The sequence below is a fragment of the Heloderma suspectum genome, chromosome 1 (assembly GCF_057233095.1).
Source record: "Heloderma suspectum isolate Gila_16-S chromosome 1, 16-S_ref, whole genome shotgun sequence".
NCBI classification, from domain to species: domain Eukaryota; kingdom Metazoa; phylum Chordata; class Lepidosauria; order Squamata; family Helodermatidae; genus Heloderma; species Heloderma suspectum.
This window is the reverse complement of record NC_139458.1, coordinates 152,247,141-152,261,970: the sequence shown is the minus strand read 5'-3', so window position 1 is coordinate 152,261,970 and position 14,830 is coordinate 152,247,141. Positions and strand designations below refer to the sequence as shown.

General features: G+C 41.5%; 1 protein-coding gene across 3 annotated transcripts in view; it reads left to right on the top strand.

Moving 5' to 3' along the window:
- Window positions 1–14,830, top strand: part of CLASP1 (cytoplasmic linker associated protein 1) — a 269,767-nt gene that overhangs the window by 107,670 nt on the left and 147,267 nt on the right. The gene's annotated exons all lie outside the window — the stretch shown is intronic.

Genomic DNA, 14,830 nt, shown 5'->3' with positions numbered 1-14,830 from the left:
AGTTCTTGTTCATTTATAAAGCACCTAATGTTTTTCAAAGTACTGTACAGATATTGAAAGATAAGACAGTCCCTTCTCATAGGCTCACACGATGCAAAACAAATGGGAAGGGAAGAGAAAAGCAAGTAACATCTAATTTAAGCTCCATTAATTTGAGTTGGGACTGAGTTTTTTTTTATTTGTGGGATTGAGTTTATATTTTTGTATAGATGTTTGTTTGTATATTATGTTGCCTTTTTTTAAAGGCTATAAGTTGCCTTGAGAACTACTGCTAAGGGATATCCTTTTTTATTTTCTTTTTTTAAAGTGCATCGAGCTATGGTTGGATTAGGACCAAAGTTTTTTTTTAATTGAAATTAATATCACTTTGGAAAAGCTGACAAATCCTTGCTAACCTTTGTATGGACTTTAATATATTTCTCTTTAGTAACAGAGAGCCTTGTAATTGCTACTTTATTCGTCCAGTTTTACAGTGGTGTGTTGTTGTAGTCCATAGCCAACCTGGATATAGCAGCAAAGTTTGTTTTTTATCATATGAAAGCATGTGGTTAAATGTTGAACTGAATATGGGAGAAGCTACATTGCTGAGAGCCCATTGCTTTCATTTGAGTTGAAATTCAACATAGTTTAGGGGTCTACTGAGTAGGTTTATCTTAATTTTAACTGATTAGGTATCTGATACAATCTTTGAATTTACACATAAATTGTAAGTTCTTGTAGCATCATGATGATGTGTATTAATTGGAAGCTGCTTTGGCAGCTGTCAGTGAAGATGGACAGTGACCAAAATGGAAGAGTCAAATCAGGCTAAATGATTGGAGCAAGAGGCAAAGAATTTTCATTCTGAGCAATGGAAATACTGGATACTTTCAGATTTATAAACTGGTTGTTCTTTCTGTTGGATGTTCTGTATCCGTTGTAACTATGTAAAGAACCATTGGCACCATAATCTAGGCCATAATGTCCTAGATTTCTCATATTTGCTGGTGGTGTTCACCACTCTTGATGCTGTGACAATTTGCTTTGCTGCAACATGGAAAAAGGAGCTTTGCAAAGTAATTTGAACTTAACCTTCTAAATCTCTCAGTGCAAATAGGATTGTTTTGCTTAATGAAAGAATATATTTTTATAGTGGCTGGCATTTAGGGGTCAGCTTAGGACAACCTTCCTCAACCTGGTTCCTTCCAGATGTTTTGGGCTACAATTCCCAGCATCTCTGACCATGGGACATGCTGTCTGAGCTGATGGGAGTTGAAGTCAAAAATATCTGGAGGGCACAAGGTTGTGGAAGACTGACCTAGGACTTTTAGGCCATCATGACAACTATAAGTCCATTCGAGAGCATACCTGGCTTGATACATTCTTTAATGCAAAGAAATGCATTAATTAAATAAATAAAACATGACAAATACATTAAGCTTGATGTTTTCTGGAAGCAGGTGCTACAGTTACAGGGGAAGATGATCTGGTAAAGGTTGCATCGCTAAGTTTGAAGAATATCGATCCTGGCCCTCTTACATTCCCATTACAATAGTAGGCCAGTTAGGTTGTTCCATCCTGATGGCTTATGGATCCCTGAGGGTTTAGAAGACCTCAGTGGGATTTTATCTGGTGACATTGAATGGCTGACTTGAGAAATAGTAGTTTTCCTTTAGCCATTAGTGTTCGAGTACATGGGTGCTCTCTCACTTCTGCATTAGCTCACAATCCCTCAACCTATGAAGGACATGAAGTTTGTGTGTATTGGGGTAGGGGGGAGTAAGCTTGGCAAAGCTGGCCAATCATAGGAGTTGTCATTGTAAAGTGCTCCTTCCTTCTTCTGCGTTGCCTATTGAATTGAATCAGATTTATGCAGGAACAGTGCTTGGTAAAATGTAAAGATTGTCTTGAGAAAAGATGTAGCTCTCGCTTTTGCAATATTAAACAATAATGATTTCATCTGAAAAGAAAGACAATAATATTTGTGACTGTTCTTAATCAAGGTTTTCAGCAGCCATATCCAGTGGAGTAGCTAGATCTGAACTCCCAAAATGGGTCTATATATAGTGTCAATTTCCTAGGACCAGCACTTGACAGAAAAGTACATACTTTTCTTTCATCCAGTAGTCCCTGCTGGGACATTACCAGCACCAAAGTGGTTAGTATTCAACAAATATATAGTCCTGGAAGAAATGTTTCCAGTAAAAAGAGGGGTGCAAAACATGTCGGCCACAGATGGCCCCCTCAAGCCCTGTGTGGCGACTCCTAGGGGGAAAAATGGGGGGAAGGGGGGGGAAACGCACACTCTAGGAACAGGCTCTATGGTTCCTGCCATGGAAGCTTTGTTCCTAGGGTGTCTCCAGAGCATTCTATGAAGCTGTGCTCAAAGGCTCCTACCTGCTTCCTAGGACAATCTAGGAATAGGGCTTCTGTGGCAGGAATCAAAGAGCGTGTTTCTAGAATGTTTTTCCTTTTTCCTCCCTGCCTTTTTTCTGAAAAAGAATCCAGGTAACAGAGCATGGGATGTCAGAATCCTTCAGCAAGAGAGTGGATTGGGGGGGGGGGAGACTGGCCAGGAGCCAGGATTTCTGGATGGCTGGGTAGATTGAGGACTGAGGTTTCTGGGAGGAGTATTGGTTTTATCTGATCAAAGCTGATTCCAGACCTCTGAAATGCTGTTGGTCAGGAGTTGGATTCGAATGGTGTGTATTTGTGTGTGAATGGTGTGTGTGTGTGTGTGTGTGTGTGAGTGCATATGCATGTGTGGCCCCTGCCACCCCTGCAGACACCCGATATGTCCTTTGGGGCTGAAAGGATTGAGCAGCCTTGGAATAGAGGTTTGAATGTGGGAAACCAGGATTTTGTAATCCTTGTTCCACTATGAAGCTCGCACATTTGTTTTTGTGTAAGTAATTTTGTTGTCAAGCTACATGTATAAAAGGGCATATTGTAAACTCATTTCAGTTCCTGGAATAGATGAATCAACCAACCTTTAACTATGAAGGCTTTTCCTTCCCCCACCCCCCTTCATTGTCTTGCATCAGCATTTTCCTCAAATAGATCTTAAGAAATACCAGTTTTAAGAGTCTTATCCACGGGGGCTTTGTTTTTAAGCTTTAATAGTATTATGAATAAAATGCCAGTTGGTGGGGGCAAATTGCGACTTGAAGTGGGCTTTACTTTATATAACAGGAAGGAGGGTTTTATCTTGTGGATATGCTGGTAGTTGCTAGGTTACAAGAAGATCTTTTCAGGCCTTCATAGCCAGAAAATGGAGATAAGTTGCACACTGGATTTCTCGGTGGTCCTTAATGTGTGTGATGTTTGATTAATTATCTGTAAATCTCTGGATGCAGAAATTGCATGTTCCTCCTCCTTCACCTCAGGCTTTTAGAAAGCTAATTATTTTTCTGTAGCTGCTTATTCTAATTATTCAGATATGCTTCTACTTTCAATAGAAAAATCTTTTTAGCATGGGAAAACCAAAAATTACAGGCCACAATTCCTGTAATGAAATTACAATTCACTGTTGCTGAAGAATAATGTATAGATCTTTAATTGGACGTGGAAGGAAGCCAAAGCTGTTTCATATAAATTATTCTGAAGAACCAGTCCTGTTCCATGTATTACAGTTGTAAGGTTGCTGATCCTCAGTGCAATGAAAGTGAAGGACCTAGCAGATACTTTAACTGCAATTGTGTAAAAATTGGGTTTGGAATGGACATAGTTGTGAGTTCCCAACCTTGTATTCCTATCCCTTTCAAGATTTTTCTTTTAAGAAAGCCCCTTTCCCCAACCACTTCAGGGGTGGAAGTCTGATATCCTAGTTGACAGAGCACTTTGCCCACCTGACTGAGGTTTGGTTGGGGCTTCTCTGAGTGACAGCACTGTTTGTGGCGCAGTGTGATAACCATGTAGCCAAGGTGCTTATGTGTCTTGCTCTCTCTCAGGTGGGTGGCCTATACCCAAGTGCATAGGAAGATATTTAAGTGAATAGTTTTTCTCTGCATGCTAGCACTGTGGTTTTGACTTCAGTAATTTAAATGCAGTAATTCGTTTATTCTCGTACATTTCTATTAGGAGTGTGAAGTAGAATGTAATAATAGGGCATTTCAAATGGGGTCACAGTGATGCTTCCTAAATTAAGAAACACCTGTCTAAGCCTTCCTGGGCTGAAATAAGTTACTGTGCTATCCAGAGTTGCAGTTCCAACATGGCAAGAAGTAGAAGGGTGGAGGTACGCAATGTACTTCCTAAATCAGAGATGGGAAGGCACAGCATGACCTGGTTTGGGCCATCATTCCAGGCTTCATAAACCATGGCTCCTGCAGCCCAGGAACAAAGTACCACTGCTCGTGTGTGACTGGAGGAGTAGCAGGAGGGGCGAGGGTGGAGCGCTCAGTCCTGGTGCTCATTCCCAGCTTATAAACTATGGTATATGAAGCCGGAATGATCATCCGAACTGGGCTCATGTTTCTGTATTGATCCCACTTCTGGTAACCATTCAGATGCCCGTATAGCTGGCACATCAAGGGTCATGCTTTGTTTGCAAGCTGCGCAAGTTGACTGTAGATTGGCTTCCTATGTGAAATGCACCAGCAGATTTATGCTCAAGTAGATACATGTGGAATAGAATGGAACACCTGAAGTAAAACAAAGATGGTTAGCTTGCTTGATGGCATTGACTCCGGTCCGAATATCTAAGAGGGAAAAGGAAGGAGCTAAAATAGTAGGGCTATTCATGTTTCATGATGTCTGAGGCAGTGACTCACTGTAGGGATGAAAAACATTATACAATACATATATTTAAAGCAAGCTACTTCTAAGCTCAGAACTACAAAACAGAATTGGGTACTTTTTAATATTGTTCCATGGGGTACTGAAATAATAAGCAAAATGTTTTGGTTCGACTTTAAATAAACAGAGAGAAGGCATACCTCTGCTCTTGATCTTGTCATCGAATTAATGGAATAGTTATTTGAAATTTTGAAGAAAAAAAGGCAAATACTAAAATACGCGTATCAAGTGAATATATCAAAAGTTGCCTAATTTGAACAAAAAAACTGTTTTCATTCACAAAACTGTACTTTTAAAAATACAGCATTGTAATTCCTGAATTCATTATAGCTGGGATCTTGCTGCTGTTTTGGATTTAAATTACACTTTAAGCTAATGAACAAGAATGGTTCACAGAAGGACACTGCTTTGTTCTGATCCATGTCCATTTGAATTGGGTAGGCTTTCCAATACTGTGTTTAAAAAACATGGTTATAAATACTTCTTCTTTCTCCTGCTAGTTTTCTCGCCAAAGGTGTGAGAACTGGGGAAAAAGTACTACTTGGCTGTTGAATCATGTCTCATACATGAGAGAGAGAAGATTGTGCTGGAGAGAGCAAGTATTGCTTCTCAAACTGCAGAGGAGGCTTTTATTTTGGAGGAGAACAGCAGTTGTTTCTTACACTAGGTCGAAGAGGGAGGAGAGTTAACTGGTGTTTAAGTTGCCGATAGACTGCATGCACTTGCATTGTAGGATTGCTTTCAGATCCAGTTCGTGGCTAGCATCATAGGACCACTGCAGATTATGACTGCCAGCAAAGGTAGGCATTTTGCTTAATAAACAATTGGACAGAAAGCAGCTATGCTACAGATGACTGAGTCTGTTATGTCATCACAATAGAACGAGTTATTTTCTCCAGACATTTAACAAGTGGATTTTTCCATTAGCAGCATTAGCAGAATGGGCAAAAGTTTAGGCAAATGGCATCTCTGCAATGAATAAAGAAGGGAGTTAAATAACAACAACAAACCAATCTGTATACAAATACAGACAAACTCACCTTATATCAAGTAATAATATATATCAGGTCAAAATACCTTATAGTGTGAGATAATTCTTGCTGGTGTGTTTGTCTGACTTCTTAAGGTAATGTGACATACTTACTTTCTTGAGGTGGGGGGGTGAGGAGACATCAATAGTATAATAGCTTGTCGCAGCCTATGGAAAGCTATTTAACAAATCAATCCTATGCATGTGTACTCAGAAGCAAGTCTCACTGTGTTCCATGATGGGGTTTTCCCCTAGTAAACGTGCTTAGGATTGCAACCTTAATTACAAGAGCTGCCTAGGGATACAGTGCATTTGAGATGCGTCAGTGAATGGCAGCCAAGAGAATGGCAGCAAAAAGGGGAGCTGGGCTTTTCTGTGAATTTAGGTCGTGCTTTTTTCTTTTCTTTTTTTGCTGAGAAAAAAAGTTGGAAAAAAGCGGCAAGAATGTTTATGAAAATGGGAAGTGCAGTGGAATAACAGAGATAAAATGGTGATGCTTAAGAATCTGCATGCCCATGAAGCATTAATTTACAGGAAAGAAATACAGGCTGCTGTTTTCTCCCAGGGCTGTCTTTCATTTGCGGGGAACCGTTCATGCTAGCCATCTTTGGCTTAAGAAAGCAGCATCTCTGGTGTCCACCTTCATCTCCCCACCTTCTTTCCCAAGAGTACCAATTGTTTTTCTCGTGAAGCACAGCTTTCTCTCTTGTTGGTTCCGCTGGTAAAACTTGATTCACTTGCTTTTAACAGATTAAACAAGACAGGGGAATGGACATGATGTGATTGATAAGTGACGTGTGGCATAAAACTTTGCTGCATATCAGTAGCTTTTTGTTATCTATATTATCTTCCAGGGATCTGCTCTCATTTTTTAGGAGATCTAAACTGGAACTTCCAAACAGATAACAATCCTTGTCAGTTAACTGCCATCACAGCCAAAATTATGTGATTGTATTATCTCAGTGCAGGTGATATTTGAATCTCTTTAATGAAGGTAATCCTTTCTCTTAGCTAAATGATACAGAAAAACAAAGCATTTAGGAAGTCATCTAGAGTCCATTGGCTGAATAGTTAGATTGTTTGCAACAATGTTAATAATATGTTCTGATTAAGAATCCAGCATCTTAATTAGCAGTGAAATAATTCACACCTTTTTTCACCAATCATTTCCTTAGTTCCTTGTATACAGCTGCTGAATTACTAACTCAGAGAAGATGGATATTAGCCAGAATAGGGCTGATGTTCTGCTGTGATTCACCTGCTGGCCTCAGCCTCAGTTTCCCCATCTGTACAATGAAATTAATGGCTGGGCTTACAGAGTTAGTATTATGCAGCTAGTCAGACAATGGTTCCATTTTGTCCAATAGTTCTATTCAGACTGCCAGCAACTCTCCAAAGTCTCAGACAAAGATCTTTTCTAGCCTTGATAGCTGAAATTGCTGGGGCTTGAATCTGACACTTAATATCCTGTGGTACACAGTTCTAGCATTGAGCTATAACCCCCGGCCAATAAGGTTATGTTGAAGATGCGGATCTAGATTGTAAATTATTTTGTAGATGAAAAATTGCATTGCAGATAGTAAACAATAAACATCTCATACCAAATGGTAATTTTTTTTTCAAGAAAAGAAGTGCCCTTCTGGAACAGACCAGTTTAGTCCAGCATTCTGTTCCCACAGTGGCCAACCAGATGATTATGGGAAGCTCACAAGAAAAGGCAATAAAGGCAATAACTCTCTCGTTGCTTCCCAGCAGCTCGTATTCAGAGTCATGCTACCTCTGATCCTGGAGGTTGCATATAATTATCATGTCCCGAAGCCATTGATAGCCATGAATTTGTCCAGTCCCCCCTTAAAGCCACCTAACTTGGTGGCCATTGCCACATCCTGTGTTAAAAAACTTTAATTATGCGCCTTGTAAAGAAGTACTTGACTGATGGATTGATTACATTTATATCCCGCCTTTTTTCCTCCTCAAGGAACCCAAGGCGGTGTACATAATCCTCCTCTCCATTTTATCCTCACAACAACAACCCTGTGAGGTGGGTTGGGCTGAGAGTCTGTGATTGGCCCAAAGTCACCCAGTGAACTTCTGTGGCCGAATGAGGACTAGAACCCGGATCTCCCAACTCCCAGTCCAACACTCTCGCCACTACACCACACTGGCCCCCTTTTGTCTGTCCTGAATCTCCCACCATTTAGCTTCATTGAATAACTTCAAGTTCTAATAGTTTGAGAGAGAGGGAAAAACCTTTCCCTGTCCACTTTTTCCACATAATATTATACACCTCTATCCTGCCCCCCCCAACACCATTTTTTCTAAACTAAATGGCTTCAAACTCTGGCCTGGTTTGCACATAACACAAACCAGAGACTGAGAAAACAAACCATGGTTTGTTCAGGCATCTGCCAGACAAACCATGGTTTGTTGCTCTACCCAGGGTTTGTCTGGCAGATGATCAATCAAACCATGGTTTGTTTCTCAGTCCCTGAGTTGTTTGTTTCCTCCTCCTCCCACTCCCTCCCTGTATCCCAACTTCCTCTGTGGCACTGCAGTACTGGCATGTAAAGAGGCTGGGTTTTTTTTTTACTGCTCTTGCCTGCTGCCTCTGTAGTCTGGTGAAACAATCCATGAACAACACACGATTCTGGGTTCATGAATAATGTCAACCCATGGTTTAAGCAGCCCTCAGTTCACAACCCAACAGCAAACCATGGGTTCTCTCCACAGGCTGTTCATGGTTAACAACCCACATGTAACCCATATCTAGAGTATGAACGGATTTTTATATATTCTTAGATGGCCACTGAAAGTGGCTTATGCTTTCCTAGTTGCCAAATCATTGGTGCTAGGGTGTTTGAAAGACCTCCCCCCTCCCTTTTCGTACATCACTGGATGAAAGACCTGGTGGCTGTATCGAGTTTTGAACTGGAGTGGGGGACACAGCGTAAGGTTTTGTTCCTGCAGCATATGCTGAGGGACAAGAAAGTATTTGTGTAAAAGAGAGTGCTGCTTCCCCTCTCTCATTTTTCCCCACTATCTGAGCAAGGTCCTGCCCCTAAAACTGACCAAGTTGGTATCTGAGGAGGGAAGCCAAGCATATTTTGGGGGGGGAGGGGGGCTCGTTGGCAGCGGATCCTGAGTGCAAGAGGAAAGAGGGATCCAGGAAGTGCCTTATCCTGTGGTTGTCAGGCCTGAAGCTACAACTGGCCACCAAGTTTGCAGAGGTCGTGGTGGTGATGCAGCTATTGCCCTTCTTCTGAGTGAAAGTGATGGGAGGCCAGGATTTGTGTCAGTGCCTAGATGATTTGGGGTCCTGTTTGCTTCCATAAAATCCGATTGGTGGAGAGAAAAACCCACCTATTCCAACCCCAAAGTTCACTCATCTCTCCTCTCATGGATCAACCTATGTAATCCAGGTTGTACTTGTGCTTACAGAACTATTGAGCTGGTGTAGTCCTTGAAGAGCTAGGCATGCTGAGCAGATAGTGTCGAAAGGGCTTGAGAGAGCCAAGCTGCATGCATTAGGTTATTGGGAAGTGGCATGTGCTGTCTACCTTGACTTTGCTGTTCCATTTCAGGCAGCAAGATGTCTTGGGCCAGCACTGAGAAGGGATATTGTCACAGCTATTGCTCAGATTGTTATCTCCCTAGGGTAGGGTGGGCAGAAAGTAGATCTCCAGATGTTTTGGACTTCCAGATCCCAGCATTTCTGACCATTGGCCATGCTGGCAGGGGTTTCTGGGAGCTGAAATTCAAAACATCTGGAGATCTACCTTTTGCCTACCCTTGCCCTAGGGAACACATTTAAAAATTAAGTGTATTATTTTGCTGAAGGTACTTGCTTCAATAATTTAATTAAACTTGAGTTGTATAAAAGAAGAAGAGGTGTTTCAGTTGGGTGTTAATTCTGCATTGTTTAATGAAATGAAATCCTTGCAATATAATAAATTCAGCATTAGTGCTTCAGTGTGATACAAATACTATCAGCCCCAGTAGAAGATGGAAACCTTTGAGCAGGGGAAAACATATCCAGCCATATTCTATGACTTTGGGATCCTTTTCTTAGGGATTGTTTTTTCCCTTTTAAGATTTGTAGAAAACATTATGAGTGTTACATTATTGCGGTGGTTGGTTGAGTTGTAGCTTATATATTTCCCTGCTCTGTCTAGCTACATTTTCCATAGAACTCAGACACCCTGGGATCCCAGTTGTGGTGTAGCTCATTCAAGTGACACTGCCGAGAAAACCTACTGACACGTCTGGCCTTATGTTATTACCGTTTATTTCCCATAATTTGACCCAGGGCAAGTACTTTAATCATTCTTATTATATTAAACTATTCTAAGGGATTGACCCCTGCTTGTGCACACATTGAGCTACTAACAATATAAATGTTGTGTTAGGTTATATATGTGCGGAAAAGCAGGCAGTTGTGGTTTTTAAACACAAATAAGCCTTTTAATAATTCCACTGCTCTGTTGAAATACAAAGTTAAAGTGTTTGAGAAATTTCTTCTATAGGATTAGGAATTGAAATAGTTCTCTTTATTAACATATAACCTTTTCCCCTTTTCACACTTGCAAGGAACAAAATTCCCCCCGCAGAGCATGCACACTTTTTTGTGCAATTCTTTTGTTTGGGCCACATCTTTAAAATGAAATGAATATTATAACTAAGTTCCTATAACTGGTATAGACAACTTTTTATCTTAAGCATTCCTGTTTTCACCATAGTGGGGGTTCACTTGTTGCAGTTTTCCTATACAAAGATCATGTCGATTAAGCAAATTTGTAATCTGAGAAAAAATCCTAAGGAACTATGTAACAGAGGCACAAAGCATCCTGTGAGTACTTACCAAGTGAGTTAGCCAAGAATAAATACTAACTATCCTCCTTTTATCCATGTGTTCACTGAAATTTTCTACGGGCCCTGACTGCACTCTCTTCTACAGCTTTTTGCTATATTCTACATTTAAGGTACCAGTGTATCATTGCAGATTCCATTGTCTTTAATATACTCCAACCTGTTTATCCATCAAGCTGAAACAAATGTAAAACACCAGATTTGAATTTGGTGTGCAAATGTGGACTTCACAATAGAATGTTTGATTTTTGCTCCCTCATTCGCCGCTCAGTGTTGTCTGGTTCATCAGCTGAACATCTACATGGCATTAACTTGTATGTCTCAAGCAGACATACTTTATGTTTGGCCTAAAAGTGCCATAAATAGGTGGTTTACTTAATTCAGGATCCATTTTGAGAGAAAAAGAGGCCTAGTTTTCCTTATAGAAGAGATGCGTGATTAGTTATCTCACCCAACAAAGCTCATAAAAGGAGTAGTATACAAAGTACTGAATTGGCTTTTCCCAAATCCCTGTCTTGATCTTGAGCCACTAAAAGAGCAATCCTAGGGTCCCTGAGTGAACGTCCCAGGGGCCATAAGATGGCTCAAAAACCCCTTTCCAAGGTCGGAGACAGCACTCCGACTCCAGAAAGGGGAATCAGAGATCTGACCCTCCCCTTGCAGTCAGTGCAGAGTTAACTGTGCTGGCTGCCTCCCCAAGGTTGGGAAATGGACCTTGGAGAGGGAGAAAAGGGGCAAGGAGGAGAAGAGAATGGAGAGGCCAAGAAAACATTTATCCTGAGCCTCTTACAGCCTCCTTCCCTCCCCCTCCACAGTGCTCTCGCTAGACAGGTTGAAAAACCCGTCTAGCAAAAATAAAGGAGCTCAGACGATGGGCAGGCAAAGTTTGCCTCTGCCACGCCTCCTGCCCTGGTGGCTTCAGTTCAACAGGGCACAGGAATCTCAGAAGCCTCTGAATTTGGGGGCTTCCAAGCAGCGAGGGTGCAGTCCATAGAATTGTGCCCTAAGCTTCCAATCCTATGTGCACTTGCTTTGAAGTAGGCCTCATTAAACTCAGTGGGATTTACATCTGAATAAGGAAAAGATCTGGCAGTAAACCAGATTTCACCTGCTCATCCTAGTGTATATCCAGAATAATGTTTCTAAGTGAATAGTTTCAGTCTGTCATTGTGCTACCTTCTTTAGGCTTCCTTACTTATGCATGATTGTTCAGCTGTTCTTTGGCTATGTTGTGATTTAGACCAAACCCCCATTTTGTAAGAAATAAGTGGTCTGCTATATTTTTAAAAATAGAGCTAAACAACAAGTACTGTCTAATGGCTGGCCTCTTTTTTTCTTACTGAAAGAATTAATCATAACCTACTGTACCATCCGATAAATCCTTTTGTTACGTTGTGCTAAGCAGTGTGAATCTCTTCCTCGTTTACTGCCCTAAGACTTGAGACAGACATGAATAATACTGTCTTGCTTTATTTGCATGCATAGCCTCTAGTGAGTTCACTATAATGGAGGGATTGATTCTATTTTTCCCTCTCTCACTATTGACCTAGTCTAAAATGTATAGCAGCCACAATCCTATTGTTTGTTTAACAAAATCTGTCCTTTCCCATATGTTGTAACATTTAACAAATATAGTTGTCAGGGATGAGTTCCAGCCCTTTCAAATGACTGACAGCTCCGATTCTGAGTCAGAACTGCTAGATCAAAGCATGGGGGAGGGACCCTCCCTAGAGCGCCTAGACGCTGGGAGAGATTCCTCCAAAAGCCTTGACAAACCCAGGCTCAGTCCCTGCCCCCTCCCTCCACCGCTGGAATTCAAGTTTCTGAGGAAGAGGGGCATGACTTTAGAGACACACCAGGGCATGTCACAAAGCTAAGCAGGAAAAATTAGGGGCAGGGCTCAGAAGCTCCTCCCAGATAGCTACTCTTGGAAGCCAATGTAGGAGGGAGCCACCCTAAGGGAGGGGTATCACTGTGAAGCTAGCTTGGCCATGAGGTTCATACCCAAACTGCCGGCAACTTTCTCTACCCTCTGGTTCATCTACTCTGCTATGAGATGGTGGATTAGTTGTTTAGGGCCTGGGGCAGTCTGAGAGTGCAGAAAAGGGCAACTAAAATGATCAAGGGGCTGGAGCATCTCCCCTATGAGAGAACATTACAACAGCTAGGATTGTTTAGCTTGGAAAAAAGGAGAGTAAGGGGAGACACGATAGAGGTATACAAAATTATGCATGGTGTAGAGAATGTGGATAGGGAGACATTTTTCTCCCTCTCTCAAAATACTAGCACTCAGGGTCATCCCATGAACCTAATTGATGGGAGATTCAGGACAGATAAAAGGAAGTACTTCCTCACACAACACATAGTTAAACTATGGAATTCGCTACTGTGGTATGTAGTGGTGGCCACCATTTTGGATTGCTATGGAATTCCTGGAGGAAAAGGCTGTCAGTGGCTACTAGTCTTGATGGCTATGTGCTGCCTCCAGTACCAGAGGCAGTGAGCCTATGTACACCAGTTCCTGGGGAACATGGGTGGGAGGGTGCTGTTGCGCTCATGTCCTGCTTGTGGTATCCTGGTTGACAGCTGGTTGGCCATTGTGGGAACAGAATCCTGGATAAGATGGACCCTTGGTCTGATCCAGCATGGCTCTTCTTATGTTCTTAGTTCTGCGCTTCTAAGGGGACATTGGTCTTGTGTTTCTTGAACACTAGGCCCCCATGCAACCTGAAATAGCTGATTTTTCTAAAGCATGTTGCAATAAGGCAGGTGTGGTAGTGCTCTGCTGTTCAAAGCAAAAAGTCAACAATCTCACCAGGGATGCCCAAATTCTTGGGCCCTGACCAACATATTCAAGAGTTTATTCATTCAGCTGTCAAACATCATGTACACCAGGGGTGCAGAACCTTGGGCAGGGGCCAAATCAGGGTCCATGTGTCCTTTCCTCTAACCACCAATCATTTGGTGGTTTCCCAGCTTTTGTGCAATTTTTCAGCTCTTGGGCTAAAGATGTGAGCAGAAACTAGGAGATGTACATGCATTTTTCAGACCGTCCTATATGTGCATAAAATTAGTGATAGGATGTTGGTTTTTGTATGCTTTTGTAATTAGAAGTAAAAATAAAATGTCTGTTTTACTGTAGTGTCTCAGTTTTAATTGATTGTTTTATTGTGCTGCTTTTCAATTTGTTATATATGGGTTTTTCGTTTTTGTTTTGTTCTACGTTGCCTTGAGAAATATTTGCTTAGGGGTGACTAATATATCTTATAAAAAAAGAAATAAAATATTAATGATGGCTTTTTCTAACAAGGTCACTTTTGTTTGTTAAACTCTTAAGTTCTTCTGTGTTTCCTTCGGTATCTCAAAAATCTATAGTGATCTTTCAATAATATGCAGCGTTATTTAAGTTTAATTAAGGGGTTAAAAGGCAGATGATTAATCAAGTAAAGCTTCTTTCAGAAGTTAGCTGTTCTAATAATTTCACATGTACATATGCCTGCAATAACATTAATTTATTATCTGCTTGTTAATCCTCTGAGTTTTGCAGCTTGGAGGCTGTGATGTGCATTACTGTTACCCTTTCTACCAGGTGTGGGCAACTTCGGGGGGTCTGGGGACCATTTCCCTCCCCCCCCCGCAGGTTCCACTCTACAGGGTGCTGTGGGGAAAAAAGCCAGTTTGTTGCAGGATTTCAGTGGCAAACTGCTTCCTTAGCAAGTTGCCACTGAAATCAATAGTACTCCAGTGATGTTTTTGCCACCACAAATTTCAGCGGTGCAGCAGCAGGGGCCAAACCAGGGCACGTTGAGGGCTGCATGCAGCCCATGAGCCATGTGTTATCCACTTGAGCGCTATACCGTAGAATTGTTATAATATCTAAGAATGTGTTCTGGAAACCATGGGAACATTCATTTGCAATATTAGCTTCATAAAAATCCAGGGCTGCAATTTTAGCTGGCTAGGCTATACCGCATTCTAACTTAACTTATTTATTACTTTTCTTTCCCCAAACTGGGATCCTCCAGTTGTTTTTGAACTTCCAACGTTCCTGAGCTTTGGCCATGCTGGCTGGGGCTGATGGGAGTTGTAGTCAAACGCATCTGGAGGGCATCAGGTGGAGGAAGGCTGTAGTGCGTCTTTCTTAGAAGGCAGACCTGT